The 25,937-nt window shown below is 43.7% G+C and overlaps 1 protein-coding gene and 1 long non-coding RNA gene across 4 annotated transcripts in view; one reads left to right on the forward strand and one right to left on the reverse strand.

Annotated features, from left to right (window-relative positions):
- The window catches only part of exd3 (exonuclease 3'-5' domain containing 3), a 168,439-nt gene that overhangs the window by 29,760 nt on the left and 112,742 nt on the right, over nucleotides 1-25,937 (reverse strand). The window lies entirely within an intron of this gene.
- The window catches only part of LOC140730974 (uncharacterized), an 85,064-nt gene continuing 59,581 nt past the window's right edge, over nucleotides 455-25,937 (forward strand). Inside the window, exon 1 of the long non-coding RNA XR_012099711.1 lies at nucleotides 455-537. This is a non-coding gene — a long non-coding RNA (uncharacterized lncRNA). The remainder of the gene's footprint in view (nucleotides 538-25,937) is intronic.

The raw sequence follows: 25,937 nt of genomic DNA on the forward strand, positions 1-25,937 counted from the left end.
GTGGACGGGACAAAGTCAGACGGAGGTGGGAGGTCACTTGTTCCGATCAGGTAGCATCAGGTGGGAGCTCTCTCTGAGCGGCAGAGTTCACCCACAGCAGTGTGTGGCTATTGCGACGCCATCTCTTCACTGGATTTCTCCCGATGGAGATTCAGAGTCGGAGACAGCAGTTCCTGTGGTCTATGTGCCAAAGCTCTTTGCAACACTCCTGACTGTGAGCGTTGTTTGCGTGCCTCTGAATTTCCCGTGTTTGAAAGGACACGAACAGAGCAATGTGCTGGAGAGTGAAAGTAAAAACATGAAAGAGCAAAGACAGGCAGTTCACAGGCACAGAGAGAAACAGAGAGAGCACCGTGTCCTCTCTTTGGCCCCAGGGGAGGTGTGTGAGAAAGCCTGCTGACTTCTAACCACTGTGGGAAAGTGGGGGGATGGGGCCGAGCGGAGTCAGGTTTCACTCAGCTTTACCCAGCAGTAAAGTCTGCATTCCGGAGAGAGGCCGCTGCTGGGGAGAAACAGGAAGATCACCTGAAACAAAAGGTAATTTCAGACCAGCGCCCACAACACTGATATGAACACCACTTTATGACTTCGAAAACTGACAAATTTAGCACTTCCAACGGGAAAGAGGACAAAATCTTCTCGCATTGAGCCGCCTTGAAAGTCCCAAACAAATGTGTGGAGGAAGTGCGAGGTGTGAAAGGACAGTGGGCTGGGTGGGGGGTGTGAAGTGTAAGAGAGAGAGAATGAGAGAAGAGTGTGAGAGAGTGCGAGAGAGCGTGAGTAAGTGCGTGAGGGAGCGCGAGAGTGTGTGTGAGAGAGAGGGTGTGAGAGTGAGAAAGAGAGAAGGGAGGTTTGCATTAGTGGTGGTGGGGGAGACTGTGCATAGGGAGTATGGGGGGGGGGGAAGAGTGTGTTTGTTAGCTGTCACACACCACCCCCTCCTTGCAGGCTCATGTCCACAGACACACACACACACACACACACCAAACCCCCTGCACCGTCTTCCCCACGTACACCTTCCTGACAATCCAGGCACAACCACACACACAACAAACCTCCTACGCCATCTCCCCCACACACCTTTCCCTGGCACACCATCTACACCCTCACACACAACAAACCTCTTACACCAGCTGCCCCACACACCCTACCCTGACATGCCATCTACACCCTCACACACACTGAACCCCCGACCCAGTCTTTCCCCATGCACACCATCTTCCCTCCTCATACACAACTCCAGGGACATCCCACCTTCCTACATGTGCACTGTCCTTCCCACTCACCACCCCCCACCAAATGTCAGAGTGGGATGATATCAGTAAGTTTTACAACACAGAAGTAGGCTTTTCAGCTCACCATGACTATGTCAACCATTATAGTATGATCTATACTCAGCCCTTTCACTGGCACTTGGTGTGTAGCCATCTGTACCTTGCCAGTTCTAATGCTTGTCTGGGTATATCTTCCACCACTTACTCAAGCTGTTTTCAAACAATCACCCTCTGGGTGAACAACTTCTCCTTCAGGTCCCTTCTAAACCTCTCATGCCCCACTCTAAACCTCTGCCCTCTAGTTTTAGATGCTTCTGATAGGGCAACAAGTTTCTAACTATCTACCCTATGCATGCCTCTCATAACTTTGCGTACCTCCCTCCTGTCTGCCCATGCTCAAAGAAAAAAGGAAGCCCTGACGACCTAGTTTCTCCTCATAATTAAACACTCCATCCCAGGCAAGATCAAGGTGAATTTCCCCTGCAAATTCTACAATACTCTTATTTTCTATGACCAGACCTGCAAACAGCACAAAATGTGGCCTGAACAATATTTTATAGAGTTTTACCATAATCTCCCTAATCTTGTATTCTATGCCCTAGCAAACGAAGACAATCTTTTTCATCACCCTGGCCTGCTGCACTGCAGCCATCAAGAATTCTTGAGTTAGAACATCTCTGTTCCTCTGTATTCCTTGGGGCCTTTCAATTGCAGATATTCCACCTTTATTAGTCCTTCCAAAATGCATTACCCCGGACATCAGCATCAAGTTTAATCTTCTACTACCAACTAATCAATATCATCCAGTAGCCTATGATTATCCTACTCACTGTCAATAACACCATTGAATTTCAGGTCATTTGCAACTTTATTAATCATACTGCCCAAATTCATTTCCAAATAGTAAGGGTTGCAATCCCTCTCAATTCTAATCATGAAACCAACACGCCACCATTGCCTTGTCTAAGGTTTGTAGGAGTGTCAGCAAAAATAGACACAAGTGTAATTACTTGTAATGTACACTTTATACCAATCACAAACAAATGGTGATGTTATATATGAAAAAACTCTACCCCCAAAACGTAATAACATACATTCCATGTAACATACATGGCAGACTTAACCCTTAACAGTCTGGGTGAATTTTACCTAATGAAATTTTGGAGTCCCTACAGGTTTTATTTAAGTCTATCACCCATAATGCCCCTTTCAAAAATTAACCCAAGCTGATGGACATATGATGAGAAATGTGGTGGAGGAATTCGTGAAAAAAATATTCCTTAATGATAGCAGGTTATAGCAATGAAGTAACCTTAAAAAGGCATACTGGATCCTTTCCTTCATTCGTTAAAACATAATATTGTAACTGAGAGGTTTGTTTGAAATATAGACAACACCAGTTAGACCACAGCCTGAGTATTGTGCACATTTTTGGTCAGGAAGAATGTGGTTCCTTGTTATGATTGCAAGACCCTGATGGACATTGAGAACTTAAAGTCTGCCCCATCAGCGAGTTGCTCACTGGCAGAGTAATTGAAGGACCTGGACTTGGTGTGGATCATGTTGATGCCTGCATCAGAGAGGTATCAGTGCACAAAGTTCACAAGGTGCATAGCTGAGTGGCAGGGAATGCCAGAGGTGGTTACAGAGCACGACCAAACAAGGATGCTTTAAAAAAAAATTGAACAGGAACTGAAGAATATGGTTAAGTAGCATTAACATCTGGTTCTAATGTGCTTATCAGGACTTAAGACATTTCTATGTAAAGCTCAAGAGTAAAGCTAGACAGTCTGAGCAGTTGTGGCTATGCTCCAAATGACACTGATCTCTGAAACAGCAGTCCCTATCCCATGGCTTTCCAGCATCACATCAGATTGCAACCTTCAGAGTCAGAGACTGGATATTTCCCAGAGCTGGACCCACTTTATGGTAATAAGTAAACTAACTCCTTCATTCATAAACTAACAACATCTGCAGTTTTTCATCACTGCCCGTTTCCAGGTCATGCCCAACCAACAAGTAGGTAAAAGGTTGTCACTAAAATTAAAGAGCTGTCTTTGAGAAACTTGGAGAATTTGGTGAGTTTTTCTTTCCTCTCGCAAACATATTCATATATAATATGTAATAAGAAATTGTTTTTGAGGCACAATCTGTGCAACCCAATGTCTTCAAAGGGTGATGAAATCCACACATTGACTTTCAAGTGAAACATGCTCAAGAGTTTTCATTGTTAGTTTGCACCACACAGCCAAGGATCCTTGGTGTAAGTCAGTCATTAGGTTGTTGAAATTAGAGCTTGGAAAAAAAATCCATACAACTTTTCTTTCTGTTCCTATGGAAATTTCCATCTTGCTTTGAGCTCCCATTCAACTCCTACCAGTTAAATAAATCATACACGTTCCTCCTTTTCATCATAAAGTTGAGAATCCCATTGTTCTTCTTTTGGCCTGCTTTAGATAAAGAGCAGCACTCCTACATGTTCAGGAATTCAGTCCCAGATTTATGAAAGGACTGCCACATGCCTATAGGTGTTTGTTTGGTGAGATATTTATGAAAGCTCCCTCTGTCCATTTTGGGGGATGGGGTTACAGCTTCAAAAGTTGTCAACCTTTATGTTCCTTTAGCTGATATCTCTCTCTCTCCCTCTCTCTCTTCGTAGGCTTCCCGCTTGTTTGATGTTAATACACTGGCTACACTTAGCTATAAAGCAACACTGTGTCTATCATGTCAAGACTAGGAAACTGCACAATTAGGTGTTTGTAGCACAAGGACTTACGTATGGTTCAGAGCCCCTGCTTATTAAGGACAGTTGGACTTGGAAACAAACTGAATTCATCTTTGGGACTATACTCTGGAATCTTCCTCAGATTGGTGCATATTCCCTGTGATGAAAGGACCTATAGGCTCTAACCCTTGCACTAGCCTTCCACTTGTCAAGAGTCTCACTGAAGTTCAAGTAAACCACATCAACTGCAATGTCCTCAAAAACAAATTCTGTTAACTCTGAAAAATTAATCAATCAAACAGGATCTCCCATTAACATATCCGTGCTGACTATCCTGCATCTGACTTTCCTACTATTTTCCCTCTCACTGATGTGAGACCAGCACTGCTATCCCTGTTGCACTTCTTAAATAGAGGTATCATGTGTATTGTATTCCAGTCATCTGGCACCTGTGGTCAGCAAAAAATTAAATACTTCCACCAGGGACTCAGCAATTTCCTCCCTTGCCTTCCATAGCAGCCTGGGATACAACTAATCAGGCCCTGGGGATTATTCTACCTTTATGCCCACTTAGATATCTAATACTTCCTCCTTTTTATCCTTAATGTGCTCTAGAATTTCACTGTCCCAACTGAAATCTTCAACTACAATGTCTTTTTCCTAAGTGAATACAGATGAAAGGTTTCTCATTTAAGACCATGCCCATGTCCTCTGGCTCCACACAGATCGCCTTTTGGGCCATAATGGACACTGTTCTTTTCGTGGTTACCCTCTTGCTCTTAAAATACATATAAAAAGCCCAGAAATTCTCCTTGATCTTATATGTCAGAGGTAATTCATGGCCCTCTTTGCCCACATAACTTCATTTTTAAGCACTAGGCTACTTTCTCTATACTCCTGAAAGCTCTGTGCTATTTTTAATGCTCTAAATCTACCATATGCTTTCTTTATTTTCTTTGTCAAACCCTCAATATTTCTTCACATCCAGGATTCCCTGAATTTGCTATCTTTAGCCTTCACTCTCGTAGGAATATGTTGGCCCTAAAACCTCTCTATTTCAAAAACACTCCCACTCCCAAATATCAAAACATTGAATAGTATATGAACCCAAGAACACTACCTATTTAACTTTTAGAAAGATTTCCACCAGAAATAGAGAAATGTAGAAGTCTCATGACCTTGATATTCCTGTTCTGCAGTATTTTTTATTCTTTGTATGCTCTCAATTGTGCTCCTGTAGAAAGTCCATAGGATTTGGGGGCCCACATCAAACTTCAACCGTCTGAGGTGAAAGAGGTGCTATTGTGCCTTTTTCACCACATAGCCAGTGTGTTCATACCATGAGATCCTCGGTGATGTTTATGCCAAGGAACTTAAAGCTGTTCACCCTCTCAACCCCAGATCCATTGATGTCAATAGGGGTTAGCCTGTCTCCATTCCTCCTGAGTGATTCTGTTATGCTGAATGTATTGAATGATTTCAACTTGCTATGCATTTCACCTCTCTTGGGAAATCAAGGCTGTAATGCTGAATGTGAGATAGTTAATTATGAGTGAAGGGCTAATGGATGATGCTTGGTGACCTTCATTCAAGATGTGATACAACCTATCAAAAGGTTTATGATTCAATACTCGTACTCAATCCTTACCGTTTGCTTGAAATACGTTACACTGCACTGTAAGCCACTGTGACACAAGTGTGGAAGAGTATTTCATTAAACAGGTCTAACACTGCCACACTTACCGTCATTAGCATTTGCCCACATCTGCGGAGGTTGCAGACCAGCAATAGCATTTGACAACTGATGCCTGAGGCTAATTGGTTGACCGGGTCATTTCAAAGTAAAGCTAGCCACTAACAGGTGGAAAAGCTCTGTGCTGCGCAGAGTCTCAAAGCGCAATATAAAATTGAGCCTGGTAAGAAACAGTGTGGTGTGAAGCCAAGCAACTTCTGAGTTCAGGTGGTTTGCTGCTCATTGAAAGATCTTCCCCATCTATTATACTCAATAAAATTCCAAAGATTCACAGATAAATTCCTCTCAACTGCTTCATATCTTATTCTGATACAATACAATCTTGGGGGGCTGGGTAATCTTCACTGTTTACACCCGGCAAACACTTTATGAGAACACCTCTTATCCTAAGCTCCATACCACAGGCTGAGTCTGTCCTCATGTTAATCACCTGTCCCCAGACCCAGCTGAGTGAACCTCTACGGCAAGTGTGTCCTTCCTGTCCAGTCTTTTACTCCTTACACAATCCTTTGGGATTAAGGATGACGGCAAAGAACTACAGACTCTTCTACAGATGGCTTATAGGGGTCTGATGGGTGGATACATTATGTGGTAATGTGCTCCCTCTGTTCTTTACGTAGGGCTACTGTCTATTCCCAATGCATGGTCCCAAGATTCTCAACAACATCTTGAATGCTCCTTACTCCAGGAGTCAGTGGGAATGTTGTGATTTTTTTCCAAGGAAGTTTTGAATGCTTCCTTGAATATTTTCCTCTGCTGAGCTCTTCCTGTAACAGAGCTCAGAATAGTGTTCTGGGAATCTGGTATCAGGCATGCAAACAAATATGGTCTGTTTAACAGAGCCAGTTGAACGTAACTAGGGTCTCTGCACTGGGGATGTTGGCTTGGGTGAGGCATATCCTTCTAGTGAAATGACAGGATTCTGCAGAGGCAGCACTGGTGAAATCTCTCCGGTACCTTGAGATGTCTGTGTAGACACTCCAGATCTCAGAAGCATGCTGGAGGGCAGGGATTACTGCTGTTCAACAGACCATGAGATTTATGACAGGTTTGAGGCCTTATGCTCTTCTTCAATCAACCAAGAGCTATTCTAGTGCACCGAAGGTGGGAATTCTGCCCATAATGAGTGTTGGCCCACGGATGGGATCCACAATTTTCAGTGTCTCAGCAGGCTCGAAGGGGCCAAATGACCTAATTCTGCTCCGATATCTTATGGTCTTATATTGACCCTTTGTAGTCAGAGCACAGTGTTGTGCAACAAAGGCAATTTGGCCTTTGTCTTGCAGATATGAAATGAGAGGCGCATCCTCTTGTTTGTATGCTTCAGTGAATGAGTCAACAGTAGCTTAGAGCTCAGTCTTACAAACACAAGTTCTGCCTCAGTACTCCAGGTAGTCTCACCAAAGCCTGGTATGGAACTATGCTCCTGAAAAACTAGATTCACTTAAAAGCTAGTGACATTCGTATAATTATAGGCCATATAACTTAGGACACATACATTATGGCATATAATTGTGTGTGTGTGTGTGTGTGTGTATGTGTGCGCGCGTACACACACACACACACACACGCGAGAGTGATTGATAAGTTCGTGGCCCAGGGTAGAAGGAGTCAATTTCAGAAAACCTACATTTATTTTTCCTATATTTTCACACTTAGTCCAGCAGTCGTGGAGCATACGGATCCCTTCTTTGTAGAAGTCGGCGTCTTGGATCTGCAGAAGTGGTTCACAGCATGGTGTGATTGATAAGTTTGTGGCCTAAGGTAGAAGGAGATGAGTTATTAACTTCAAAATTTCTGCATAACCACTCAAAGAGTTGAACTGCACGTGCATGTAATGAGAGCTGTATAACTCAACTCCTTCTACCTTAGGCCACAAACTTATCAATCACACCTGCTGTGGACCACTTGGAAGTCCAAGACGCTCTCGTTACATGCACGTGCAGTTCAACTCTTTGAATGATAATACAGAAAGTTTGAAGTTAATAACATCTCCTTCTACCTTAGGCCACGAACTTATCAATCAGTGTGTGTGTGTGTGTGTGTGTGTGTGTGTGTGTGTGTGTGTGTGTGTGTGTGTGTGTGTGTGTGTGTGTGTGTGTGTGTGTGTGTGTGTGTGTGTAAATAAATAAAAAACAATAGGGTCACCATACTACAGATAGAATATAATTGCACTTGAGAGAATGTACATTCCGAGGATGTTGCCTTGATTGGAGCCAATGAGGTGAGATTGAGTTAGTTTTCTATGGAGCAGAGGATGAGGATTTAATATAAAATTATCAGGGCACGAACAGTGCAGCTAGTATGAAACTTCCCCCCCCCCCCTATAACAGTGATGGCCAAAAACCAGAGGGGTAAAGTTTATCATAAGATGCACACAGCATACCAGAGGAAGATATTTTTTCAACCAGAGGCTGGATGGAATCTGGAATGACCTGCCTGGGTACTCTCAGAATATTTAGCAAGTGTGAGTGCTTGAATCAAAAGGCACAGAGAACTACAGACCAGGTATCAGTAAATGGGAGCAGTGTAGAAGAATACTTGCTGGTCAGTATGGAGCTGGTGGGCCAAAAGGCCTGATTTTTGCTGTATGACCACAAGACCCTAAATTTCCATGTACATTGTGAGAGATGCTGTGTGGTAATCCTGAATATAGGAAATACTGTTCCATAAAATTGATTATTACAAAGTAGTACATTATAGGATACACTATCCTACCCATGTAACTTATCAGATAGTCAGCTTTGTGCACTTACAAAGCTCAGAAGATGTATCACTGTACATTACAGATCATACAGGCAGCAGAGTGGCACTACAAGTAGAACTGCTGTCCCATAGTGTTGGAGACCTGAGTTCAATCTTGTACTCAAGGTACTGTATTATGGGGTGGCACGGGACGTAGCAGTTCGATCATCGTTTTACAGTGCTAGCGACCTGGGTTCAATTCCCACCACTGACTGTAAGGTATTTGTATGTTCTTCCCGTGACTGCATGGATTTCCTCCAGATACTCTGGTTTCTTCCCACATTCCAAAGAGGTTAATTGGTCACATGGGTGTAATGGGGTGACATGGATATAGTACCTGAACAGCATAAAATATGATATATTATATGATTACATGAGATATATATATCATGTTACACACATGCCTATTAAATGTTGCACAGCCTAAAATATTTCAGGTTGTACACACTACATATTTTGTAAGATCAAGTGATCTATACATCAGTACATTAAAGGAGACACCAGCATGTACAACTGAGCATTCCAGTATATACTGCTGTACATTATAGGAAGAACTGCTTGTCACCAAGCAATGGATGTGTGCTATCAATTGTCCTGATACTGAGAAAAACTCTCCCAGGGGTACCTGACACTTAAAATATTAAAGCCTCTTGCAGAAATTGCATGTTTGTTGACAAAGTTTGTAAGTTCTTTCTGCCTCATCATCAGATACAACATCTCAGTTGCCTTCCATCTGCAGAAGATTTAGTTGCATTCTTAGATGGCTGCATTCTATCTAAGAATGCACTGGAGCACTATCACACTTACCCCACCAAAGCATTTCTTTCTTGGCCAAGTAGCAATACTGCTTATCAAACACATATGGAGTCTAACAAATGCAGCACCTAGAAAGATATAATTCATCTTGGCAGACTGAGAGCAGAGTATTTAGACTGTTATGTCTAATTGACCCTCTTCTATGGGCTGTAGATGAAGATAAGTGGCATTCATGTTCTAGAATACGTACACAACGCTGGAAAAACTCAGCAGGTCAGGCAGCATCCGTGAGAAAAGAGTAGCCAACGTTACGGGCCGAGACCCTTCATCAACCCGAAACGTTGGCTACTCTTTTCTCACGGATGCTGCCTGACCTGCTGAGTTCTTCCAGCGTTGTGTACGTATTCTTTGATCCACAGCATCTGCAGTTGTATTTTTGTGTTTTGCATTCATGTTCTGTCCTGAAAGCACACTTCTCAGTTGTCTTTGAAACTTTCCGCCTCCTGCTACAAGTTGACAGATCTGCCATTTAGCATGTGTTGCAAGAAACAATTTCTTGCTATTTCTCCAGCTAAATATATTTAATAGGAAATGAATTTCAGAGATATTCCACACTGAAAATAACGCAATGATAAGCTGCCTTGACCTGGTACAGTTCTATGCTGAGAAAAAATGCCATTTGGCAAAGTTGTGAGAACTTTTTGACAGTTGCCCTTTATTGCAATCTCAATTCTACGTATATCCAATCACAAACAAGAGAAAATCTACAGATCCTGGAAATCCGAGTAACACACACAAGATGCTGGTGGAACGCAGCAGGCCAGGCAGCATCTATGGAAAAGTGTACAGTCGACATTTCGGGCTGAAACCCTTCAGCAGGACTGGAGAGAAAAAATGAGGAGGAATAGATTTAAGAGGTGAGGAAGGGGAGGGAGAAACAAGAGGTGGTAGGTGAAACCAGAAGGGGGAGGGATGGAGTAAAGAGCTGGAAAGAAATACAGGGCTGGAGAAGGGGAAATATAATAGGAGAGGACAAAAGGATAGAAGAAAGAAAAAGGGGGAGGAACACCAGAGGGTACAATGGGCAGAAAGATATGATGAGAGGGGGAATGGGGATGGGGGTGGTGAAGGGGAGGGGGTGGGCATTACCGGAAGTTCAAGAAATCAATGTTCATGCCATCAGGTTGGAGGCTACCTAGACAGAAATTAAGGTCTGGGTTCATTGCAACAGTAGAAGAGACCATGGATAGACATATCGGAAAGGGAATGGGAAGTGGAATTGAAGTGGGTGGCCACTGGGAGATCCCACTTCTTCTGGCGGATGGGGCGTAGGTGCTTGGCGAAGTGGTCTCTCAACTTGCATCGGGTCTCACTGATAAACAGGAAGCCACACTGCAAGCTCCAGACACAGTATATGACCCCAACGGGTCCATGGGTTTATAATAGACATCAGTAGATAAGCTGTCTCCAGAGATGGAAACAGAGATCGAGAAAGGGAAGCGTGATGTTGGAAATGGATATCCAGCTCAACTTGGGTAAAAATGAATCACACTTGTAACTCTATGTCACACTTCACAGTGCTTTTCAACCTTTTTAGTTGCCTAAACAAGTACAAATGGAGAAGTGGATTTCTCCAGAAATGCGAATAGTTCAATTTGCTTGGTTCCAAAAATAGGTACCGTTGGAAGTCAGCAATTTTGGCCAGATTTCAGGCTGTTTAGCAGCCACTGGGATATTGAACTCCTCACTCTTCAGTGGGATTTCTAATTGCATCAGCATCTCCTCGATAAGAAAATGTGAACTGAGAATTGACAGAGCTACTTGGCCAATCCAGCTTGCTCCAGCATTTCATAAGATCATTGTAACTCAGCTCAGCATTTCCGTCCAGATAAGGAATCCTCTTGCTTATCAAATCTCTGGAGAATTTGATGCGGAAAAGCTGAGGTTATCCATTTTAAAATGAGAAAAATTGGAAAAGAACAAATTCATACTTAAATAGAACTAGACTATTAAATGTTATGGTTCCTAGGATCTGCAATGTTAGTACACAAGAAGCACAAAGGGCTGCCATGCAGGTGAAGAAAATAATTAGGAAGGTTAATGGAATGTTAACTTTTATAGAAATAGTATGAACTTAAAAGCAGATAAGCTCTGATCAAACGTCACGGGGCACTGCTAACATAACACTTGGAGTACTGGGTAAAAAATTGGACTCCATATTTATGATAATACTTTTTTTTATATTCACTTTGAGGACTGGGGCATCTTTGGCAAGCCCAGTACCAATTGCTCATCTGTAATGGCTCTCAACAAGGTGGTGATGAGCCACATTCTTCAAATAGTGCAGATGCTCTGATAACGCTATTGGGCAGAGTTCCAGGGTTCAATTCCAGCAACAATGTAGACTGGTGATAGATTTCCAAATAGGATGCCCACAACGTGGAGGGAATCTCAAAGGTGCTGGTGTTCCCATTCGCCAGCTGCCTTTATCCTTCTTGGTGAGAGATCACGTGTTTGGGAAGCACTATCAGAGCAATATGGGGCGAGTATCTGCTGTACACTTTGTAGCTGGTATACACAGCAACCACTATGTGCCAGCGGCAGAGGTGCCAGATTTAGGGTAGTAGATAGGGTGCCAATCAATCGGGCTGCTTTGCCCTGGACGGTATGAAGCCTCTTCAGAGTTGCTGGGGTCAGCACTCACCAAGTATTCCCCCACTCTCTTGACTTGGGCTTTGAGATAGTGGACATTTGGGAGAAAGGAGGCAAGTTTTTGCTGCAAAATCCCCAGCTTCTGACCTACTCCTGTAGCCACAAAATTTGTGTGGCTGGTCAAGTCAATAATGACAACACGGAGACTCGAGAAAGATGATGATAATAACTATCATTGGTAAATGGTCAGACGTTCCCCCCCCCCCCATCCCCATTCGAGACAGTCTTTGCCTGGTGCTTCGGTGTTTGCAAATGTTATATGTCCCTCATCAGCTTGTACCTGCTTGGGTCTTGCTGCATGCATATGATTAGAATTGAGCAAAAGAAATAACAGCAGGAGCAGGTCATCTGGCCCAATGAGCCTGCTCCTCCTTTCAATAAGATGATGGCTGATATGGCCGTGGTCTCAGTCCACCCACCTGCCCATAAGCAAACATTCTCTTTAGCCAAGTGCTACACTATGCATTTGCTGAGTACACGTTTGCAGACTAAATGCCACTGAAGTTCATTGAAGATGTCGTCTTAAACAAAAAGTAGGCTGATTGGGCTGTAATTCGCCAGATTTGAGATGTGCTGCTTATTCTGAAAAAGGACTGTGCAATGGTTACTGCAACAAAGGTAGTCAATATGGCTGAAGCACACATTGACAGCAGTGGGCACCACCATGTGAGTGATGGCAGTGTGTGCAGACCACGAGTGCGATGGCAGTGAACATGGACCACAGATGCCACAGCAATGAGTGTGGATAACGGGTGCAACGGCAGTGAGTGCGGACCACAACTGAGATGGCAGTGAGTGTGGACCACAACTGTAACAGTAGTGAGCTTGGACCACGAGCACCAGGGCAGTGAGCGTGGACCACAACTGCGATGGCAGTGAGTGTGGACTACGGGTGCAATGGCAGTGAGCGTGGACAATGGGTACGAAGGCAGTGAGCACGGACCACAACTGTAACAGTAGTGAGCTTGGACCACAAGCACCACGGCAGTGAGCGTGGACAAAGGGTGCGATGGCAGTGTGCATAGATCACAAGTGCGATGGCTGTGAGCGCGGACCACGAGCGCGATGGCAGTGATTAAGTAGATATATGTACTTCACATTTTGCTCCTTGTCCATTGGAGTTGGGTTCCCTCGAATGCTTGCAGCCAACTAAACTGAAAGAGTTATCAGAAGGCAGTCCAAATACTGAGCTGAAGGAGTCAATATGAGGAGATGCCAACAACAGGAAAGAGTTAATAAGATTATGGTTAGAATTAAATGCTGAAGGAGATAGAAGGCAGTCCTTATCTGGAGCTCCAACTCCAAGGGCTGGATCTCGAATCATCTATTTGTAAATGGATCCTTGATATCCTCACTTGCAGACCTCATTCAGTAGATTAGCAACAATATCTCCTCCACAATCATCATCAGCTGCGGTGCACTACAAGGCTGTGTGCTTAATCTCCTGCTCAACTTGCTTTACACCTGTGATTGTGTGGTTAAGTTTGTTGTTATTGGCCAAGTCAAAGGTGGTGACAAATCGGCATATAGGAGGGAGATTGAAAATCCGATTTAATTGTGCCACAACAGCAACCTCTCACTCAATGTCAGCAAAATCAAAGCTGATTATCAACTACAGGAGGACGAACCCTAACGTCCATGAGCCAGTCTTCTTTGGGGGATTAAAGGTGGAGAGGATCAGTAACTTTAAATTCCTTGGCATTATCACATCAGAAGACCTGTCCTGGGAGCAGCATTTAAGTGCCATTACAAAGAAGGCGTGATAGTGTCTGCATAGATTCAGTATGTCACCTAAAATTTTGACAAGCTTCGATAGATGCACAGTGGAGTGTATCCTAACTGGTCGCATGACGGCCTGGTACGGAAACACCAATGTCCAGAAATGGAAAAGTCTACAGGAAGTGATGGATACAGTCCAGTCCATCACAGGCAAATACTTCTTCAACATTAATATTAATAGTAAGACTCTTGGCAGTGTAGAGGATCTGAGAGACTTTGAGATCCGTGTCAATAGGACACTCAAGGCTGCTGCGCAGGTTGACAGTGTTGTTAAGGTGTATGGTGTGTTGGCTTTCATGAACCGTGGGATTGAGCTCAAGAGCCATGAGGTAATGTTACAGCTATATAAGACCTTGGTCAGACCCCACTTGGAGTACTGTGTTTAGTTCTGGTCACCTCACTATAGGAAGGATGTGGACACTATAGAGAGAGTGCAGAGGAGATTTACAAGGATGTTGCCTGGATTGGAGGGCGTAACTTATGAGAATAAATTGAGTGAACTTGGCCTTCTCTCCTTGGAGCGACGGAGAATGAGAGGTGACCTGGTAGATGTATATAAGATGATGAGAGGCATTGATCATGCTGATAGCTAGAGGCTTTTTTCCAGGGCTGAAATAGCTAACACGAATAGGCATAGTTTTAAGGTGCTTGGGAATAGGTACCAGGGGGATGTCAGGGGTAAGTTTTTCACACAGAGAGTGGTGGGTGCATGGAATGCACTGCTAGTGGCAATGGTGGAAGTGGATACAATAGGGCTTCTTAAGAGCTTCTTAGATACATGGAGCTTAGAAAAATAAAGGGCTATGCGCTTGGGAAATTCTAGGTAGTTTCTAGAGTAGATGCATGGTCGGCACAACATTGTGGGCTGAAGGGCCTGTAATGTGCTGTAGATTTCTATGTTCTATTGAGCATATTTACATGGAGAACTGCCACAAAGAAGCAGCATCAATCATCAAGGATCTCCCACCATCCAGGCCATCCCTTTCCTTGCTCATACCATTGCGCTGGAGATACAGGAACCTTTGGCCCTACACAGCCTGGTTCAGGAACAGTTAATACTCTATTACCAGCAGGCTCCTGAACTGGTGTGGATAATTTCACTCTCCACAGCTTTGAACTGATTCCACAATCTACAGATTCACTTTCAAGGACTCAACAACTCATGTTCTGAGTATCATTTATTTTTAGTTTGCACAATTTGTCTTCTGCGCTTTATTTGTTTGTCAGTCTTTGTTTATGTAGTTTTTTTTCTCATAAATTCTATTGCATTTCTTTTTTCCCCTGCAAAAAAACAAATCTAAAGGTAGTATATGGTAACATGTACATATTTTGATAATAAATTTAGAGAATATGTACACAACGCTAGAAGAACTCAGCAGGCCAGGCAGCATCCGTGAGAAAAAAGTAGCCAACGTTTCGGGCTCTGCCTGGCCTAAGTTCTTCCAGTGTTGTGTATGTATTCTTTGATCCACAGCATCTGCAGTTGTATTTTTGTGTTTTGATAATAAATTTACTTTGACTTTGAGATGTTGTGATGTCTTGGGGAATAGGACCATGATGTTAAATACTTGCAATTTAAATCATTATATAGCAAAAGGCTGGGTATTCAAAACCTGGTACGAAACTTATTGCGCACAGGACACAGAGTTTGCAAAGCAATATAAACAGCTCTGTCGATGGGTAAAGGCAATGCAGATGGATATTGTGTGGGGAAGTGTGAGGCCTCTGCTTTGGTACAATGGGTAGAAAAGCAAATAATGTAGAACTAGTGATGCAGCTATTTTGAGACATTTTGGTGTTCGGTCTGAAAAGGTGGTTGAGAGAGATATATTCATCGTATCTGGATGAGTACTGGAAAGACCAGTGAACTGCAGTGTTGTGAAGCAAACACTGACAACTGGTACAGGACTGTGCAAAAGTCTCAGGCACATATATATAGGTAGGCTGCCTGAGAATTTTGCACAGTACTGTAGTACTTTTATGTACTGCTGCTGCTGCAAAAAAACATGACATGTGTGAGTGACAACAAATCTGATTCTGATATGGGTCTCTGTTGTGGACTGAGAGTGGGAAGAGGGTAGGGAGAGGGCAATCATGGCTGGGAAGAGGGGAAAGGAGAGGGAAGCACCAGAGAGACATTCTGTAATGATCAACAAACCAATTGTTTGGAATTAAATAACCTTGCCTGGTGTCTCAGGGCTGGGTATGTCTGCAGCCGTACCATCCTCTGCCTCCGGCATTCCTTCTTTGCCACGAGTCCCACACCCCTCTTATGACACTCCACCCCTGCCATTCCCAACATCTTTTGCTCCTGCCAGCTTTACAAACTCACTCTCCGCTCCACATTGACAGTACTGTGAAAAAAAAATCAATCTTAGGCACCTTGGGCAACGTCTTCCAGAAAGTCAATTATTTCAGTTTTTCTACAGCTTCTACTATTCTTTTTATCTTAATTTTGTTTTTGAAACAGTTGGTGACTGTAACTTACAGTCTGTAGTCCGATTAAGTACGCTAGCGCTCTGCTGTCCCCAAGAAAACTCCAGGAGAGAAGTGCGAGCACAAGCTACCTCGAGGAGGAGAAGATCAGAGATGAGGCATGGGGCCATGATCAACGACATTTCTCGCTGATTAAGGCATCGAGGAATGTTGAAACATTGAGGCAAGTGCAGAGGAGAGCAAGCAGTCGAGCGATTGCTCTCTTCAGAAGGACTGCCGGGTTCCAGTCGCTCCCCTCGGAGAGGCCGCTGGGTTCGAGCAGTTGCTCTCCTCAATGTTCTTGGAGATGTTATTGAAATTCTTAGATTTATGGATTGAACTGTAGTTCAAACCAACTGCAGTTCATATTGGCCTCTTTCAGTTCTATGCTTAGTTTGTGTTCTTGCCATTTCTTTCTTGTTGCCAAATGGTGGGCTTGGCGTTTGGGGTTTGATGTTCTTGTTGCAGTTTCTCCATGTGAGTGATATATTAGATTTTAGTGTAAGGGAGGGGGTTGAGGATTTTGGGTCTGATCTTCTAGCTGCCATTTTTCGACTGGGCGATCTGTTAATTATTGCGTGAGGGAGCGGTTGGGGGATTTGGGGTTTGTGAGTTTTTGTTTCTTTTTCTTTTAGTACAGGATGTCTTTTCTTTCACCCACCTCTATGATTTTTCTGTATTTCATACTTCATCAAGTATGTCTGATGAATCTCAGAGTTGTATTCTGCAGACATACTTGATAATAAAATGAATGTTTGAACCTTTGTAATATTCTATAAAGAAACAGTGGAAGTTAACATGGTGATACAATTAGGAAGAAAACTGAAACGTTGACAAAGAACATGAAGGACAAAAACAGAGAAGATTTTTTTGAACTGTTGTACAGAGCTTTGAGACCACATGTGGAATAGTTTTGGCCTCTATATTTGAAGATGTACTTGTCTTGGAGATAGTGCAAAGGAGGTACAATACATAAATTAACTGCACAAGGAGAAATATAGAGGAGAAGCATCTTCTCTGGAGCCTTACTGAAGCATTTAAGATCTTGAATGTAGATACTCTGCGGTGTCTCCTCTCACAGGAATCTAGAACTAGGAGGCCTGAATTCCTGATAACAAGTTCACATTTAAGACAGAAATAAAGAAAACAATCATCTGTCAGAGCATCTTGAGTCCTGAAGGTACTACAGGTAGGATCAGTAAATATATCCAATACCATGATTGATGGCCTTTTGGTCTTTATGGGAGTCAAAGGGAATAGGAGGGGCTGGAGCAGAAGATCAACTGCTGACGTCCTGAATACAAAGCCAACCTTGGGATCTACTTACAGCCATTGTGTTCCTGAGCTAAAATAGTTAACAAGGTGGCCTAAGACCTGAAACTATTGACTTAAATATAAGACACACAAAATTGAACTGAACTGGTTTGTGGGACCTAAGGTAAAGACAGTACAGGAAGGTATCCCACATCCTGACCTGAAAATATTACCGCGAAGAAACTCTGCCTCGATTGAAAATGTTAATATCTGTGCAGTCCATTTTATGCCAAAAGAGTAAGCAGAAAGACAATATGATTTTCTGATCTAAGAGAGTTAAGAGGAAGCCCATCCATGTGTTATCTTGTAGTTTTAAAAGCAGGGCTGTCTAAATCCTGAGTTAAAGGATTGAAGGCATAATCTGATACCTGATCTGAAAGAGAATAGCCAAAGCGCTGAGTTGAAAGGTTAAATGAATAATCACGTGCCTGGATGAAAGCAGTTCACAGAGTCCTGAGCACAAGCAGTTAAAACGATGACTGTCCAAACCCTCTGCAGAAAGAATAAACAACCCAAATCTAGATCTGAAGACAAACTAAGTCTCTGTACAATTCTGAAAGTGTTAAGGGAAAGATAGTTCAAGTCTGAAACTGAATATTAAACAGGTGTTCAAAGTTGAAAGAATGAAAAAGACAACCTGAATCCTGAAGTTAACAGGGTGAAGATTTGACCTCTAAATTGAAGGATTAAAGAAAAGAAAGATAGTCTGTATCCTGAACTGAAAGAGTTAACATGATGATATTCAGATCCCAGAAAGTTGAAAGACATTCGAGCTGAAAAGCTAAAAAGCAACTGAAAGAGCTGACAACTAAAAGAGTTAATGGAGAAAAATCTCAGAATTGAGCTCATGCAGTTAACTGTAAGACAGTCCAACTCAACAGAAAGGTTGATGAAAAGTCAAAGTATTTTAAAGTATGAAAAGGTGGCATGCTTCAGGTGAGAGATGTATGTTTTATTTTGAGTCAAAAGCTAAATGGATTAAATAACTGAAGGAGCTAGAGGATGGACAGTTCAAGTCTGGAGCTGAAGAATCTGACATGCAACATGAAAGACTTAATTAGAGTATGTGTCCTGAGCCAAATTCATTAATGTTTGGACAGGGTGATGCACGGTACTAAAGACTTAACAATCTAACCCCCAAAACGAAGTTAATGAAATGGTCCTAATCCAAGATGAAGGGTTCTCAGCTGAATAAATTACAGGGAGAATAGTTCAAGTTCTGAGCTGAATGATAACGGGAGGAATTCAAATTGAGAGACGTAACAGCAAGATAATCCAAGTTCAAAGCTGGAAGAATTGACCAAAGGAATTAACAGTATAATTTACTTGTTGAGGAGTTAATAGAGGGATTGTCCAAATCCTGAGTGTGGACTAAAACTGGATGGCCTGTCCTAATTGTGCAATGTTAATTGTGATACACATTGTAATACAAAGTTGTGTATATACTTATCACCCAAAACTATATATACTATAACTACTATAGCCACAGTAACTCATGGAAGTTAGAAGAAGCACAATAAGGACACACTTAAAGGAAACATTAAAAAGGGTGGCATAGGAACGAAAAACTGGAAGAAATTGGCCCAGAACAAGACCTTAGTAAAGATCAAGTTCTCTGAATTGGAGACAGAGAATTAGCAAACACAGAAGGAAAGGAAACAAGACCTAGACATTCTCCGTTGATCACTATCAGTGGTGTCTACTACACAGGATGTGGTTCAAAGACTGGTCTTTTCAGTTATCAAAAACTCACCTTCAAACCTCAACTCTGAAATTTACAAGGATAATCCAAGTGCTGAGCAGAAAGCATTACAGAATAATTCAGGCCTTGACCAACAGTTAATGGGTATATTAGCTTGTAGGGGGACCAGGGTTTCATTTCCAGAGGGATAAAATTAATCTGTAGAACTGATTGTTAACGACGCAAGAGGATTAAGGATGACGCCAATGTGGTGTTCATGGAGCTGCAGGCTGTAATGCAGGGAGGGATTGTGCTCACAGGGCTGAGGACTGCAACAAAAGAATTAGGCAACACTTCCAAAGATATACTAAATATCAACATGATACATGATCCCTAAGGTTGCTATAGCTGGGGTGGTACAGGAGATAAGCTCCCACTACCTATTAAATACTCCCAATGGCGTGTGTCTCAAATAGTCTCTAACAACCAAGTCCAGCTCCTGGCTTTTATATGTGGTTTAGCTACTAAGCCTGGCAGAACTGTTTCTCCTTACAGGAGAAAGGGAAAAGGCACGTTACTGGCACTTTAAAACCAGTTGCTTCAGGCAGATGGGGTTCATCAGCTGTGGTTGGCAGCTCATTTAGAAGGAAAACTCTGAACTCAAATGTTCACTGCCTTGCGGTGGTATAGCCACTCATGGGAAGGCTTCAGGAGTAAAACCCGAGGAAAAATCCAGAGCTGGAGTCCCAAAAGCAGTCCTACATTGAATTCAACACTGACTGGCAACTCCTGTGATGCTGCTGGTGCCAAACTGTATCAGCCTCTGCTGTTCTTTTGGATTCATCAGCTGCATGGAGCCTGCTACATGGCTAGCAGCCTGTTTTCATGTTGTATTTCTCTGGCTTACGTACTGGCTTCCATATCACTTAGACAGCTAGGACGCAACATCCATGATCGACCCCGACCAAAGTTGAGTCTGAGTCAAAACAGGATACGTGACCTAATCTTCCGTAACTCAAATGGGATGAAGCGAATCTCAGCAAACTATTTTAATGCAATGCTGTAATGCAAATTTGCTACACATTCTGGAGAGGGTGGGGGGAAGGGAAGGGAACTGTAGTTTGTCACAGTCTTAACACCTAAATTAGCATTAATGCTTAATGCTAAATTCAAAGTCCTAAATCCGGTCAGAGTTAAATAATCGCTTGTTAACACAATCATGGGCTGGATGAGCAGAGTGCATTAAAGGACAAGAAGCAAGAGAATGAGGCTGAGGATGCAGTGAAGAGCATAGGTGAGGTAAGGTTGTTGTTCATTGACTTCAGCTCAGCGTTTCACATGAACATCCCTCAGAGACTGGCAGGTAAACTGTCCTGGTGGGACTCAACACCCACAACCCTCTGTAACTGGATCTTGGACTTCTTTGACAGAAAGACCCCAGTTAGTCCGAGTTCAAAGCAACATCTCAAGTTCCATCGCACTGAGCACTGGTACTCCCCAGGTACCCCTCTGGGCTGTGCTCAGCCTGCTGCTGACTGACAAATGCACTGCCAGATCCAGCTCAAACCCCATCATCAAGTTCACTGATAATACAACAGTGGTTGGCCTGATCAGCAAAAATGATGAATCAGCATACAGTGAGGAGTTAGAGAGGCTTGCCAAATGGTGTAGGAAGAACAGCTCGAGTCTCAATATGGACAAGACAAAAGAGGTGATTATGGACTTCAGGAAGGCACAGGTCAAACACTCCACTGCACATCGATGATTCTGCCGTGGAGTGAGTGAAGTGCTCAAAGTTCCTTGGTGTGCACATAACGGACTATCTAACCTGGACCCACAACACTTTGTCATTAGTCAAGAAGGCACAACTATACTTTCTGAGGCGATTGAGGCATGCAAGGCTCTCTGCCCTCTTTCTAACAACCATCAAATGTGTCCTGACTGGTGGCATCGTGGGGTACGGAAGATGCAAGGCACCAGACTTAAAGACCCTACAGAGGGTAGTAAAAACTGCTGAGAGGATCACCAGGGTTTCCCTCCCCCCTATTTGTGACATTTACCATGAGTGTTGTACACAAAGGGCCCTAAACATTTTTGAGGAACAGTATCACCCAGCCCACATTCTCTTTGACTCATTACTGCCAAGGAGGTGGTACAGGAATATCAGGACTAGGACAGTCAGACTGGGTAACAGCTTCTTCCCTCAGGCAGTGAGACTAAAATTAATACCCCACTACCACTGAGGTCTTCTTGTTAGGACAGGGAGCTGTTTAATGTACAGTTTATCTGTGCTGCACACTACATGCATTTTGAATGATATTTTATTAACTTATTTGTTTATGCGCTGTATGTGATATATGTGTTGTGGGTGCAGTGCACTGTGGTCCAGTGATTCTAAGCTCATTTCCTAAATTCTGGTTACCACTTCATGGTAAACAGTCACAGTTCCGAAAGCAGGAGAGCAAATTAGCAGCAGTAAAATATTACCCAGCACAATTTCTAACCATAAGCAATGACTGCAGATGCAATTGAAATTTTTTTTAAAAAAACATGCAGATGCTGTAAATCTGAAGTAAAACTGATACAGCTGGAAACACTCAGCATGTCAGGCAGCATCTGTGGAAAGAGAAACAGAATTAATGTTTCAGGTTGGAGACTTTTCATCTGACCTGAAACATTAACTCTTGTTTCTCTTTCCACTGATGCTACCTGACCAGAGTGATTCCATTGTTTTCTGATTTTATCATAGAGACAATTGCTGCAGCTAGTTTAGCCTGAACTCCAAACACTCCCACTCCAACAGTGAACATGCATTCTAAACAAAAACATTTGCCCAGTTCTATTTGTTAATATCTTTCTTGAATGGGTTTGTGCTGAGAGCTGGATTTCAGCTCATATGTCATATTCCCAAGATACCACGAGAGGCTATATGTAGTTGAAAGAAAAATCATCTTTAAGATCAAGGACAGGATTGTAGACAAGGATCATGTCATAGAATAAACAATTCAATACAGTGATTAATTTAAAAATAATATTTTTTAAATAAACATTTTTTGACTTCTGCTATTTTTTCCCTCCCCCCTTCCTCTATTCTCAATTAGTTTCTTATCTCTTCTTTTCATCTGCCTATCACCTTCCCCGGTACCCCTCCTCCTTCACTTTCTCCCATAGCCCACTCTCCTCTCCTATCAGATACCTTTTTTCCAGCCCTTTGCCATTTTCAACTATCAGCTCCCAGCTTCTTGCTTCATCCACTCTTCACCACCATACACCTGGCTTCACCTATCACCTAGTAGCTTGTCCACCTTCCCCTCCCCCCACCTTCTTTATCTGACATCTTCCCCAATCCTTTTCAGTCCTGATGAAGGACCTTGGCACAAAATGTTGACTACTTATCGTTTCCACAGATGCTGCCTGACCTGCTGAGCTCCTCCAGCAGTCTGTGTGTGTTGCTCTGGATTTCCAGCATCTGCAGACTTTATTGTATTTACAATTTGCTGCTCCACTGCAAAATTTATTCAAAGTATGCCTTCCCTGAAGTTGAAATCTTTTCCTCAACAGGACTACAGCAAGACTCCCTCTCATTGCTCCCCTCTGACTCTTCAGCCATGAGCTCACCCAGTGTCACTACAAAAGCCACATATCCTTCCTAGGAACATGTCTTCGCTGCCATATTGTTCCACATGGCTTTTTTCAGGCCTCCCAAATACCTGTGTTCGATTGACTTTTTCTCCTGCCACTCTCCCTCTGTGTCAACCTCTTTGCTATGTGGAGATACCTGCTCTGTCTCAGTCCCTGCCACAGCTCCAGGCCGCACTCTCCTCCGCCTGCCATGAACACTTCTGACATTTCATTTTCTGTCAATCCACATCTTCAACTGCCAATTCTTCTCTTTCCTCATGTCCAGGAAGGAGCAGAAGATTGCTCATCTCCAGACCATGGCCCCCGTTGTCTCCCACTTGGGACAGTGGCTCAATTGGACGACTCGAGATCACGGATCTTGCCATCCCCAACTCCGGTTCTGATGGCCCTGAATGCCTCCAGACTGGTTCCTCCTGCTCAAACCTCAATTTGATCAGCGCTTCTAAACTATGGATTCCGCTGTCTGCAACTTCAGTTCCAACAGCTCTGGACACATTCACACAGCAAATTATGTGGCCTCCAGTTCCAGCTCCAGCCCTGACCTCAGCCACCTCCACCTCCAAGCTGAGATGTTTCTCACTGCCGCTAGGCCCCTGAACTCCCCTTCCCCACCCCAGCTCCCTCGTCACCTCTTGGAACCTCAGAGCCTCCATCTTCCTACGTTCCCTAATCACCCCAATTCTCCATTCTCCTCTGATACCATATCAGATCCCAGCCCTAATACCTGCCACGTCTTCATCAGCCCCCTCCAACCCTTACCTCTATGAGGTGGAACGTTCTGTCCTCAGCAAGGACACTCCCTTTGTTCCTCTTCAGCAAGTTCTGCGCCCATCACGACACTGAGCTCTCCTTCCATCACCTCTGCCTCTGAGCCCACTTCTTTGGCAAGGATTCACCAGCCCACACTGCTGACCCATTCTCCCGTCTCCAACCCTCCTCCTCTTCTTGGAAACCCCACTCTGGTTCTCTGCTTGCTCAATATTTTTTCATCTCTAATTGCCGATGAGACTTCAACCAGCTCAACTTCAGCAGCCCTTCTGCCTCCTTGAACCTTACCCCCTCACAATGCATTGCCCTCCACTCTCACCGCACCAATCCCAGCCTTAGCATCAAACCCACAGATAAGGGAGGTGCTGTTATATTGTGGCAAACTGACCTCTACCTTGCTGAGGTCACCTGGCAACTCTCAGATACCTCACCTTACTCTACTTCTGACCATCGGAAAAAGGACCTGACTCTGGATCATCAAGTCATTGTCTCCCACACCATACCAATCTCATCTACTCTGGAGATCTTCCATCCACTGCCACCAACCTCACAGTTCCCTTACCGAGTGCTGCTTGTTTCTACCTCCTAACCAAGATCCACAAACCTGACTGTCCCGGTAGGTCCATTCTCTGCATGCTCCTGCCACAATATATGCTCTTGATCTCCTCAATAACTTTTAACTCCCTGGCCCTGACCACCTTATTTTCGCTATGGACATCCAGTTCCTAGTCCCCCATCAAGAAGACTATGAAGCTCTCTGCTTCTTTGACAGTCCCAACTAGTTCCCCTTCACCACCACCCTCCTACGTCTGGCCAAATTAATCTTCACCCTCGACAATTTCTCCTTTGGCTCCTCCCACTTTCTCCAACCTCAAGGTGTAGCCATGAGTACCCACATGGGCCCTATCTATGTCTGTCTTTTCGTTGGCTATGTGGAACCATCCATGTTGCAAGCCTTCCCTAGTAACAGCCCCCCATCTCTTTCTGTGCTACATTGATGACTACATCGGTGCTGCTTCATGCTGTGTCTCCAACTTCCATCCTGTCCTTAAATTCATTTGGTCCATTTCTGACACCTCTCTCCACTTTCTCGATCTGTCTCCATCTGTGGAGACAATCTGTCTACTGATATCTTTTACTGATTTCCATTGCTATCTTGACTATACCTTCCTCCCCCCCACCCCCCGTCTCCTGTAAAAATGCTACTCCCTTTTCTCAGTTTATTTGCCTTTGCCCATCTGTTCCCAGGTTGAGGCTTTCCATTTCAGAACATTTCCTTCAAAGAATGGGGTTTCCCTTCCCCCACCATTGACACTGTCCTCACCCACATCTCTTCCATTTTACAGACATCCCCATCTTTCCAACACATTAACAGGGATGGAGTTCCTCTTGTCCTCACGTAGCACCCCATGTGCCTCTGCATCCAACACATCATTCTCTACAACTTCTGCCATCTTCAACAGGACCCAACCATCAAACACATCTTTACATACCCCTAACTCTCCGTTTTCGACAGGTATCATTTCCTCTGTGATTCCCTTGTCCATTCGTCCCTTCCCACTAATCTCCCTCCTGGTACATATTCCTGCGAGCAACAGAAATGTCACCCCTGCTGATCCACCTCCTTCCTCCATTCAGGGCCCCAAACAGCCCTTACAGGCGAGGCAACACTTTGCCTGTGAAGCTGTTGGCATCATCTATTGTGTTTGGTGCTCCTGATGAACCTCCACTGCACTGATGCGGGCCGATGTAGATTGGGGGACCGCTCTGTTGGTTCCATCCACAGAAAGCAGAATTTCAGGGTGCCAGCCATTTTAATTCTCATTCCCATTACCTTTCCAAAATGACAGTCCGTGGCCTTATCTTCTACCATGATGAGACCACTCTCAGGTTGCAGGAGGAACACCTTATATTTTGTCTGGGCAGCTTTCAACCTGATGGCATGAACATTGATTTCTCCAACTTCCGGTATTTTTCCCCTCACTTTTCCCTCTTCTTCTATTCCTCACTCTGGCTTCTTACCTCTTCTCCTCACCTGCCTTTCACCTCCCCTTAGTGCCTCTCCTCCTTCCCTTTCTTCCATGGTTCACTCTCCTCTCCTATCAGATTCCTTCTTCTTTAGCCCTTTGCCTTTTCCACCTATCACCTCCCAGCTCCTTACTTCATTCTCCCCCTCCCCATCACCTTCTAACTTGTCCTCCTTCCCCTCCCCCGACCTTCTTATTCTGGCATCCACTCCTGATGAAGCGCCTTGCCTGAAATGTTGCCTGTTATTTCACTTCCATAGATGCTGCCTGATCTGCTGAATTCCTC

This window comes from Hemitrygon akajei, chromosome 7, assembly GCF_048418815.1.
Source record: "Hemitrygon akajei chromosome 7, sHemAka1.3, whole genome shotgun sequence".
NCBI lineage: Eukaryota > Metazoa > Chordata > Chondrichthyes > Myliobatiformes > Dasyatidae > Hemitrygon > Hemitrygon akajei.